The sequence below is a fragment of the Anopheles gambiae genome, chromosome 2 (assembly GCF_943734735.2).
Source record: "Anopheles gambiae chromosome 2, idAnoGambNW_F1_1, whole genome shotgun sequence".
Classification (NCBI taxonomy): Eukaryota; Metazoa; Arthropoda; class Insecta; order Diptera; family Culicidae; genus Anopheles; species Anopheles gambiae.
This window is the reverse complement of record NC_064601.1, coordinates 116,124,860-116,136,422: the sequence shown is the minus strand read 5'-3', so window position 1 is coordinate 116,136,422 and position 11,563 is coordinate 116,124,860.

Below are 11,563 nucleotides of genomic sequence, written 5' to 3'. Positions count from 1 at the left end.
TTTTTGGTGTATATTTTATTTTTCAAAACTTTATTCAACAAGTGAATGATAAAAAATAAACTCTGAGCTGTTAATTGGTTAATTTTTGACGCTAAACAATGTCAAAGTGAAATGTTGCTAGCAACATTCATAGACCACCTCAGCGATATGTTTCCGAGCAACAATGTTGCGCGCAACAACATTAGACCGCTGGCTAATTTGATTACACACGGTATTCTTCGCTACCTCACCATTTCCGAGACCTTATTTCCTAAGAAGAGAGCAGCAGCAGCCCGGCTTGTACCGATGCTACCGATGACGACAGTTGCTGCGTCCTTGTGGCGGGATGATTCAACACAGGAGGAAAGAAGAGAACAACCCCAGCGAAAGAAATGTGCTTGCCAAATATCCAACAAAAACCCCTGCGCCACCGAAACCAAATCCATCCTCTGGCCGATGACGACGAAAAGAGGAATGAAATGAATCTAATCTTATGCATAAGAATGACATCATTATCTGTCCACTTGGAGGGGCGTGGAGGAATGTGGATGGGCGCTGGGGTGCTGATGCTGCTTCGCAGCCAGTTGGTATACGGGGATTAGTGAACGCATCCACAGATGGGTGACATTTGATTCCCCGCAAAGGGGGAAGGGAGTTCCGTGTACATGACAACATAAACACTGAATCCAAGTTCCATCAATGGGCATGAAATGGGCACATCAATAGTGTTGTTGTTGGTGATTAAATTGCTGTTTGCGAGTCAATCATTTGCTGGTATGTTGACATTTCGCTTGATTGTTGATTTGTCCGGAAACATATTTGAATTGCGCCAAATCAAAACATGATCAATTTCAGGACGAATTCTTTGAATACGTTCGACACAATGTGTCAAAACACGCCTAAAAGTATGCAATATGCTTATCAAATTTGGCTTATTCACAGTTTTATGATATTTAACGAATTCTACATATTTTTGCTAAAACTAATAGTGACTCTCCCCGCATCAAATAGTGAAACGCTCGAAAAGGCTATAAAGTAAAGCTAAAATATTGCCTTATTTCTGTCCAATAAGCGTTCATGCATCAAAAAAGGTTATCCACTATAAAGAAAGAATGATATTCCCATGACTAGACACTTTCATCAGTTCGGAGACCTACCCAAGAGCCTGTCTACCGGAAGAGGATACGGCGAAACGATGTCCGAATGCAACTAAATCACAAATCGCAGTCACACACACACAGCTCTCTCCTCGCTGGTGTTTGCTTGACATGGCATGACGAGCCCAAATGGCAAACGACCGACTCCCGAATCCGAAAAAGGAGTGTTTCTGTCAGAGAGAAATGAAGGAATCAATAGGAAGGAAAGCACCAATGGAAAAAATCTGCTAGCATAACCATTTATTACACTGGGCAACACACACAGAGACAACAGCAGCGGCACACAAGTGGGGCGCGGGACCACCGTCAGTCATATATAGATAAGAAGATGAATGCTGAGTCTGAAAAATGTGTGCACTCAAATAGTGTCCAGGGGTACGTGTGTGTGTGTGTCTGTGTCCATTGAGACGGCAAACATCTCAGCTCAAGAAAGCAAAACTTGCACGGCAAATCTGTGTGGTTCGCCGATCTTTCATCTTTCATCCATCTCCATCTCCAAATGGTTCGCGCTGACGTTAGCCCTTTTATTTCTATTCGAGCTTTTGGAGCCATTTGTTGGTGACGCACAGAGAGAGAGACCCAGGAAAGCGGAAGAGCCGGAGAAAGCGAACACGATGATCATTGTTTACCGATGATTGTCAATCAGGAGCGGAACCGAACGGACAGACTACTGATCAGGCTCGGAAAACCGGAATCGTATCCGAAACCCCGAGAACCAGGACAGACGGTCAAAATCGATTGAAACTGCAATACACACACACACATTGAAAGGACATCGACAGAAACGTGAGGAAACTGTTCATCTTTCTTTGCTTCTTTCTCCGCCGTGAACAAATCCCTCTCACTGTCTAAACCACTATTTTCTGCGAAAACCTTTCCCAATTCTCCCCATCCGAGCGTGGAAGAGTGAATGATGGTGGTGTGGTAGGATGGTGGTGGAAAAATTAAAAATCTCCAGAATCGACATCCGGCAATTCGGTCCGGAGCGTTCGATTTCGACCACACACACATAACAGGACGGGACGTGAATCACGATGGCCACAATCTTCTATTCGTTTTTTGTATTGTCCTTCACCAGTCCTCCGCACACAAAACCAATTCACGAACCGATGCAATCAGACATTCTTTCCGTTCGGCGCTTTTCATCAGTGGCTGTGTGCTCAGGTTATAGTGCTAGAGTTTTGTCAAAAGTTTGGTAAAATACGGACAATCAACGATATGACATCAGCTCACTTTTGTGAAAATCTATTTGAGATATTAGTGCTGCTTTGCTTTACTCAAAATTCGCTGAAACAGCACGACTTTAGAAGAGAGTTCCGAAGTTCTTGAAAGAACGATACATTCTCCATACATTGTACCATCCTCCAATTAAGAAGAAGAAAGTAAAGCTTTCGCTAAACGTGAAAATTGAACCTTTGAGCTTATCAACGGTTTTACCAGATACCGAACAACTGATCAGCGATGCATGGTGCGTTCCTCTTGCGTTGTTGTGGTGAAATCGAAAAACGCAGAACCAGTGTTCGCAACAGTCAGACAGGGTTGTATCATTCGGGATTTCTGTACGACCATCGTCCTGCTGGGATGCAGGACACATTGGACCGTTATCTTCGGGACAGAACCCCCCTCTCTTGGCTCTAATTTACAGCTTACAACAACCACCGAAACTATAACAATCGGCGAGAGTCACACAACGTAGACAATTCGAATCAAAGTCCCAAAAAAACAAACGTTTTACTACGCTCACACTATGTGTTTCGTTGCGTATCGAAGAGGAATAAAGTAGCCCTAATTTACATCCACTTCATGCTGCTATGCTACGAACGAATCGTACTAACGACGTCCTGTGAACGCTTCAATCCTACTGTACTGACGACACACAAGGCCGCGAGGACATTCAGCAGGACGACGTTGCTCAAAACATTAGTCACCGTGTCCATGGAATCAGGACGGAAAAAGCCGCGTGCAGCATAAAACAGCGGAAATTCAACGAACGGACACACACGCACAGAGGCACACACGTAATTTATGTCTCGGTCCGCCGTTGTTTGTGTTTAGTTCCATCATCATCGTGCCGTAATGCGCGTAGCCTACCTTTCAGGCGCAGTAATCCCGAAACATGCAATACAGCCTTCGACCGATGGATGGATGGATGGATGGATGGATGTACTGGTGGTAAATCATCGCCTACTGTTTGTACTGTGTACGAGTGTAGGCAACCGTAACCGAAGGGAGATGCATAATTACCCGGCCGCGGAAAAAGGAAAAGAGGGCACACGCACAAACAAATACAGCAAATCCACAACTAAGCAGCAGCAAACGATGTGCCGAATCTGCGCCTTCCTTCGTTAAACCCGGCACTCGCGACACTACATACAGGCACTTAAAAATGGTCGCAGCCTTTTGAACCTGTGTCTCTATCATCTCTCTGCCCAGACAGACAGCCGTGTGTGTGTCAGCGAACTGAAACATTTTGATTGATTTCGTACAATATGGACCGTAACGAAAGTGAATCGCGCGCACTAGCTCCTCATCATCACGATGGAGCGCGCACGGTGGTGACGTGAATATTGTCACAGATAAAGCCACTCCTAATGATGTACACTGCAGTAATAGTAGTTTTGCAGGGACCTCCCAAAAAGGGAACACCATCTAATGCCGGTGCTAGTATGCCCGATAGCTGCATCAAACGAATCTGCCGCCCCGAATCTTCAAGGAAACTGTGTACTGTGTCAGATGGCGAACATTGCGAAAAACGACTACGATGACTGACGGACCACGATGATGATGATGTACATCTCTTGGTGAAGCGAAGCAGTCTTGTTGTTTATAACCTTCTCTTCTTCCATCTATCCCTCTGCACTGCGAAAAATGTGTCCCATCTTCTTTGTTGTTCGAGCTGCTGCTGCTGCTGCTGTTTATCCACCTTCACAGACCAGTGACTGCCAGCCGGGCCTACCACAACGTTTTCCTTACTGCTACAAATCAAGGCGCGTCATCGAGAAGAAGGGAGCTGGAGTCCGAGGGGGTTTTCCCAGGAAGATTTATTATCTTGCGGGCGGAGCGCAGTCGACCTTCGTCTGACCGGCCACGACGCACTGTCTGGCACTGTGTGTGTGTGCGAAGGGGGGGGGGGAGGGAAAAGGCAACAAGTACCTTTCCAACCTCTCGTCTCGTGCCGTCGCCGTCGGGGGAGTCCCTTTTTCATTAAATCAAGCACCCGTGTGTCTCGGGCCAAAGCATGGGGAAAATTCTTCCTAAACGTCTTCGAGGGGCTTTCTCCCCTCCTTGGCAGGTATTTCTTGGAATTCTGTTTTACGCTACTACTACTACCACACCACCACCCCGTCGGGAAGGTGGTGGCTGCGAGTAAAATGATTTGTCGAGTAATAAAGCATTCACGAAAACGAGACCGTGAATGAAGATTGCTTCACTCAGCGCATTAAAGGTACAGGAGACAGGTCCTCGAGAGACTGTCCCGAAAAAAGACGTGAAGTTGGGGCAAGAAGTTTCTTCTGTAAAAGTTCGTAAATATTGATCCTTTTTTGTTTTGTTGTGCCACTGTACGCATTAAAGGCATGATTTGGAATCGTTTTTTTTTTTCATTCCTGCCCAAATCTTCAACGTACCGCATTAAACGTCACGTTTGAGGAAACTTTTTCATGTTTCTTCTCCCCCTTCCGTAAAGCGATCCCGTTCTAAAGTCGCATTAACTTTCCTATCGAAATTTACCGAGGGACCATCCATCCATCCGCAAAGGAGGGGAGGAGGCATACACACAGAGAAAAAGGGAAAAAAAATCATTTACCGAACAACTTCGAGGCGTCGAGGTGGCCATTGAGACAAACGATTCCGACAAACTGTCATCAAACTGTGCGTCCCTGGAGGATATACGCGCCGCACTGCTGCAACCATTTTGCCTCGACCTTTTGGCCCTTCCTTACACTCCATTCCACCGTTCCCGTTAAGGAAAACGAACGAACGGACGAACGAACGAACGTAACGAAACAAGCATAGGCACTCGGAGGGAAAGGCAAAACTTTTCCACCGACTTGTCCCTCGGCTGGGTGAAAATTCAACAGCCAAACCTTTGGCCTCCACCCTCCCCCTTTTCCGACACTGCAACGGAAGCGTCACGTCAGCAAATCGCTGGACGAAAATGATGATTGGCTTTGCTAACGAACGTTGACGACGACGACGGCGACGGAAACGAATGCGACTTTGCCACCATCGCGAAAAAACGGACACAATTTTAGAATTAACCCCTTGTTTTTTGGAAGCATCCATAGGCAAGGGGGTGGGCGAGGGAGGAGGTCGGTGTGCGGGAGAAAAACTCCCACCCCACAGGAGGGGACTGCCGCATTCTTTCAAGATCGGCTTTCATTTTAAAGCGAATGGGTTTTGTTATAAATAATCCACCAGCCGAACCAGGTCTGCTGCTCTGCCCGTCTAAACCGTCCCCCCATGGCCCACCACCCCAAATGGGTGTACTTTGGTCTCGCGGGGTGAGAAAATGACCAAAACAACCAACACACGCCTCGAACTGCCTGTGTGTGTGGTTCGATGATGGAAATACTGGTGCGCTGGCAATGCGATAATGTGAAACATGTGGCGCTGCTGAATGCTCACATTTGGTGATGGTGACGGGAAGAAGAGCAGTGCCAGCGGAGGACAAACAAGAAGCAAAATATGCCGCATGTTTCAGAGAGTTCGCCCGTTCTCCGTTCGTGGTAGAAATTATCACCAAAAATCGTTATTTTTGTGTCCAAGTGTTTGTTGGTGGTTTTTTTTCGATCCTCTTCGCTTGCGTTTTGTAGAAATAGAAAGCGTAATCGATTTTAAAATGCCAAAACGATGTGTTTGCCTTTCCATTTAGCAATCGTCCAATCAATAAAACAATCAATTAGTACAAATTAATGAACAACAAATGTTGAAATGTTACCAAAAAAAAAGACATTAATTTCAAACATTCACTCACTTGAAATGCACGTCGCCGGATGTTTCCTTTCCTCGGTTGATTCTCCCCGCGGTCACGGTTCCTTTGCTTCACTTTTTTTGTGGACCAAAACGGACACTTCAACACATCATCACTAGGATCTCCTTCCAGCGTATCACGAACACCGAACACACGCGAAACAAAAACAAAAAAGAAAGGCTGGCATGTGACTTTTCGACCTTTACCGCTTTGTTTTGTGTACCACCGAAATTACACTTTCAACGCACGCGAATCTTCGAGCAACTCTTTCAAGTAACGATGATGCACCGCATTTTTGCCTCAGAGCAGAGCAACGAACAGCAACAACACCGTCTGACAGCTGCACTGTGTTTACTACTACTGCTGCGTGTGTACGCGCGCCGCAACACTACGCATTCATCATAGTAGTCGTTCCCGTCCTCCTCGGGAGCCTGTCAAAGCTGGCGGCGTGTCAAACACACAGTCCGGAAGCATCAAAAGGACCACCACAAAACACTGCTAGCGAACGCACACTCTCCTTTTGCTGCACTGCTGAGTGTGAGAGTGTTGAACAACAACGTCGGGCGGCCACGGTTAAAGGTGTTTCGGTGCGCTTATCAGGGCTGATATGATCAATCTCCACCGGAAGGAGTGTAGCGGGCAGTAGGTGTTAGCAGAACTAGTCGCTGTGTTCCGGCCCGACCTCGCTTAATTACCCTCCGAGGCGAGCGGTGAGCCTTCGTGGTCCTGCGTGAGAGTGTGTGGGGAAGAGAAAAAGCAAGCACTCGGTCATAAATTCAACGATGTTTGCAATGGCGTGTCGGCACGGACGGGTGAAAGGCAGTGACAACGCGAACGCAGCAGTGAAAAGGTAAACAAACCGAAAGCTGCCGTCAATGAAACACTTCACGAACGGGCACGGTGTGCCTAGGCTAAGGAGTTATCTTGAATAATACACTCCATGTAAAGCGTGGAATTTCTTCACTATCACGAGAGGAAAAAGGTCCTGGTGACACTAACTCACACTCCTCACTCAATGACGACGAAGCAACGACGAAAGATGACGAACCTTGGCAGGCAACTGGCAATACTAACCTTCAGGAGGAAGCAGCAGATGGATTGCCCCCACGTACTTCTTCTCTCGTATACGTTTTTTGAGAAATGGTTGCTTCGATTGAGCTAAACGATGACAGGCAACACACACGCACCCGTTTGCTTTGGAAGACTGGGATGCTGCTGCTGCCACGCCACTTCACTTTGCCAAAACTACGCCAACTTTGACACACAGAAGCTCCTAGCTCCCGGTGTGTGTGCGAGATGAATTGTACTGCTGCTGCTGCTGCTGCTGCTGCTGTTGATGCTTCTGCTGCTGCTGCTGGTGATGTTGTGTTGTTGAGACACGGCTGATAGCGTGGTATTCGTCGGGTGGACCGCACAACACTCTCCAGGCACGAGAGCGGGTGAGCTCTCTCGAACGTAAATTCAAACAAAAGGGAAAACCCACCACTACCACTACTACTACAGCTACCACCGACCAAACCCAAAACCAGCGGGGTTGAAGGGGGAGACGAGATAACGAACGACATGTTGACACGCCGATGGAGACGCCGCATCCTCGACGCTGGTTTTCCTAGGCAACGGCGCGCCACCCCGAAGCGGCACACAGTGTGTGCGAGCGAGACAGCCCACCGGCCCAGCCCCGTGGGAGGGAAGAAAATCCGAAGCGTGGGTTTCGCGCTTGTGTTAGTGTGTGTGTCTCTCTCTCTCTCGCCGAAGCGCGCGCATTCGCCGTGTGAAATATGACGCAAGGGACCGTGAAACGGGGGTAGTGAAGGTGGTTGTGTTTTTCTTCTTCTTCTTCCTTCGCGGCCCCTTATTTATGTGTATGCGTGCCGGTTGGAAATCTCGTGTGCGAGAGCAAGCGCACCCGGAGAGCAATCAAATCTCACCCTCAACGCAGCACACCACACACAGCAACACAAATCTTGTACGAGCGTTCGCTCTCTCTCTCGCTCTCTCTCTTTGGCTCGCTTGCTCTTTCTCCTCGAAGATGACAGGTTGCGTCACACAAACACGTTCGAAGGCGAACGAACGACACGAACGCCGACGACCATCCATTTGGAGCGCAGTTCGAGATAATAAATGTGGGAGAAATGGCACCAAGAGAGAGAGAATAATGGGCCCGAGAAAAGAAATGGCAAATATGTGTGTTTCGGTACTTGTATGGTGGTGTTGATGTTGCGAGAGCCAACACCGGACGGTTTGTTTATGGATTTCCCATTAAGCGGAACGATCCCGCTGCATCGTTTTTCCTTTCCACACGGCATCCGTGTGCACGTGTCTATGTGTGTGTGTTGCTCTGGCTGCCTTTACCTTCCTGCGTTTATCCAACAATCTTGCGTCAACGCGCACACGTGCACCGCCAGCCAGGATTTGTAGTTCGGGGGGGTGTCTGTTTAAAGAAAATTCCAAAACTGCAAGTAAATACGCAACGGAATTTTGTTGCGCCAAGGATGCTGTGCAACACTGTGAGCGGTTTGACGGATCATTTTGCATTGCCGTTTGCATACTTTACGGCGCATAGTTACATCGATCGCCCTGAGCTTGTCAATTCTTATTGGATTCAAGAATTCAAACAGGAACTTGGTGGGGTTTTTTTTTCCTGTACAATTCTCATTCATTTGCTTGCTATCTCGCTTCCACATGCTCCGCATCATGCAAAAAGGATGGCTGTTAACAAACCCATCCGCATTCCGACATTTTTGTGCGGCTGCTTCCTTGTCTATTATGCATTCTGGCTTAAAGGTCACTTTTCCCACTTTCCCACGTGGGATGGCAGCGGAAGGAACGACACACACAAAAAAAAACCGCCGCTTCTCCAACCGACCAACCCCCTCCCCCCCTCCTTAAAGCACTAGAATTAGCTCTCCCAGAAGGAGTCCGTCGCGGGAACACAATCGTGCTATTCGTTTAATTAAGATTTATCAAGCCGAGCGAGACCAATGATGTGGAATTTCTAATGACAGCTGATCTCTTTCCTGTTACGTTTTCTGCTCTCGGCTTTTTTTTTCCTTTCTCTGCTATTACATCCGGCAAAAGGGCAAAAATGAAGAAGTAAGCCGATGGAAAGAGCACGATGGAGCAAATTCTTGGGAAAGTGCGCTTTGCACAGTACATGACACCTTTCTCCCTATTGATAAGGGCGTCAGAAAACGGTTCCAATTACACCTCCACCACCCAGGATCTCCGAGGATCCGGTTAGAGTTTCCGCCGTGACACAAACCGAGTCTCGGTGCTCGGGGTTATGATGTTCTGTGTGTTAATTTCGGTAAAATCCTTTCTCTAGTGAAATTGGAATTGTTGTGTGCTACCCATCTACCGAGAGACCTTCAAAAACATGAGCAGCAACAACGAAAGAGCAAAAAAAAACATCACGGCCTCCAGAAAGGAAAGGTGTCGCCCGGAATATTCTATGAATGTCACGACGACGACGACGACGACGACTACGGCGATGACTTCGTGCCGGGTTTTTGGGAGAAAACCGTGTCATAAGCTGTTGAATTATTTAATTTCCAATTTCCAGTCGCGTTAACTATTCAACCCAGCGCGGATGGAAGAGAGCGTTTGTGAGGCTTTAGTATTATTTTTTTGTCCCTCACATTTGGCCGTTTTGAGTGTAAGGGGGTGTAAGATGTTCCAGATGCGCTGGAGGATGTGGGGATAATCCGTGCAACTACATGTGGATTTTCGGAGATTCCACCTGAGCACCGGGGAAGATGTCGTGTTCTTTTCGCGACTTTCGAAACACATACACACATGTTATCGGCGAACCGTTTGGGCAATAAATTTATTATTTACGACCTCTTACCGTGGTAGGTCTTTTCCCAAAATTCGTACCATTTTGCACTTGCTTGCACCATCCCTCGCGCGGTATTAATATTCCGTTGTCACTCCGTTCCCGGGCTGATGAGCTCAGGCACAAGAACCGCTCGGCTCGGGGTTAATGAGAGACAATGCTGATTATACCGCCCCGGGGGAGCCATTGGCGCTAATCAATATTTGAATAACACGTACACGGCGTGTGCGGGGACGGGCCAAAGGAGGATAAGAAGAACATTCTTGAAACAAGTTTTGTTTGAAGTAGTAAAGAGGTTCCCTTTTTTTTTGGTACGCGATCACGATCGTTGTGATGCACAGGAGAGTTGAGAAGCCTTCCACTTGATCCGAGACTGGCTTATCTTAAGAGCCTGGATGAGCCTCGGAACTCGTTGAACCGGCTCCGAAACGTCATCCGACGTGCGCAACAACTTTATCGACAAGGGGCCGTGTGGGCCCACCCAAGAACATTTTGGGACGCACTCTGCAGGAGATCAGATCGATCGATCCTCCGACCATCATGCGCAGTGGATGATGCAAAGGAAGTATGAACACACACACACAAATCGATCAAAGTGGTCTGTGTTTTTAACAAACATGCCTCAAGAACTCAAGACACTTTCCCCACAGCTTCAAGAGCACTTCTTCCGAGAGATGAGATGAGGAGAACGATCTTCAGAACACAATTTCCAAGTACATCTTGAAGTGAAGCCCGGGGCCATTCGCTAGGTACGGCTTGCAGCCAAAAGGGGTTGTAACAGAATAAACCACGAGTCACGATCGTGTGTCGTCGTCGCTGGATTGATTTCGAAACTCCACGGTGAAGACACAGCAGGCATTGGATTAATCATTCCGTCCACGTGCCTAATGGTAACGACCATCGCCGTCTGTGATGAATGCCCGCTCACTCCTTCGGGCTGCTCGTTCAAAACTGTATCCCGTTTGGAAATAACACGATATTGGAAACTTGTATATTTTTGTTTGGAAATGCATAACTAAACACCCGTTAAAATGACCGGTTTTGGGGCGGGAGAGCTTGTAAACATCATCCGCTTGTTTTTGCGACACCAAAAAACCCCGAACCGGAGGAGATAATTGATAGGCCACGGTTATGGTCCATTTTCCGGTGTATCGTTTCAATTCAAAATTCGTGAATTTGAGTACGCAAAACACAGGCTTTTTTGCCAGTCAGCTTGCCCGAACGCATGACCGAAAGGGCGGAAATGGAAAGAGAACGAGGGAGAGAAAGAGAGAGGGAGAGCGAGCGAGCTATCGGGTTTGTTTATTTACATACCGTTTTTTGTTCGTTCTATCTCCACTCGTTGCCACTATCTCTCTCTCTCACTCACTCACACACGCTCGCACTTGGCACTCTTTCGCGATAGAGAACAGGTACACCAGCAGGCCGTCAAAATCTCGGCAACCACACTATCAGCACACAATTCCCATTTGCGGCGTATGCATTTGTGCCGATTTTCACCGGCTAGAATGACACTTTGTTGCGTTTTTCGTCTTCGTCCTTCGGCACTGACCGCTTAATCACAGTCACATTTTTACATCACGACACCGCACACGAAATAGATACGGCAGCGGGAAGACA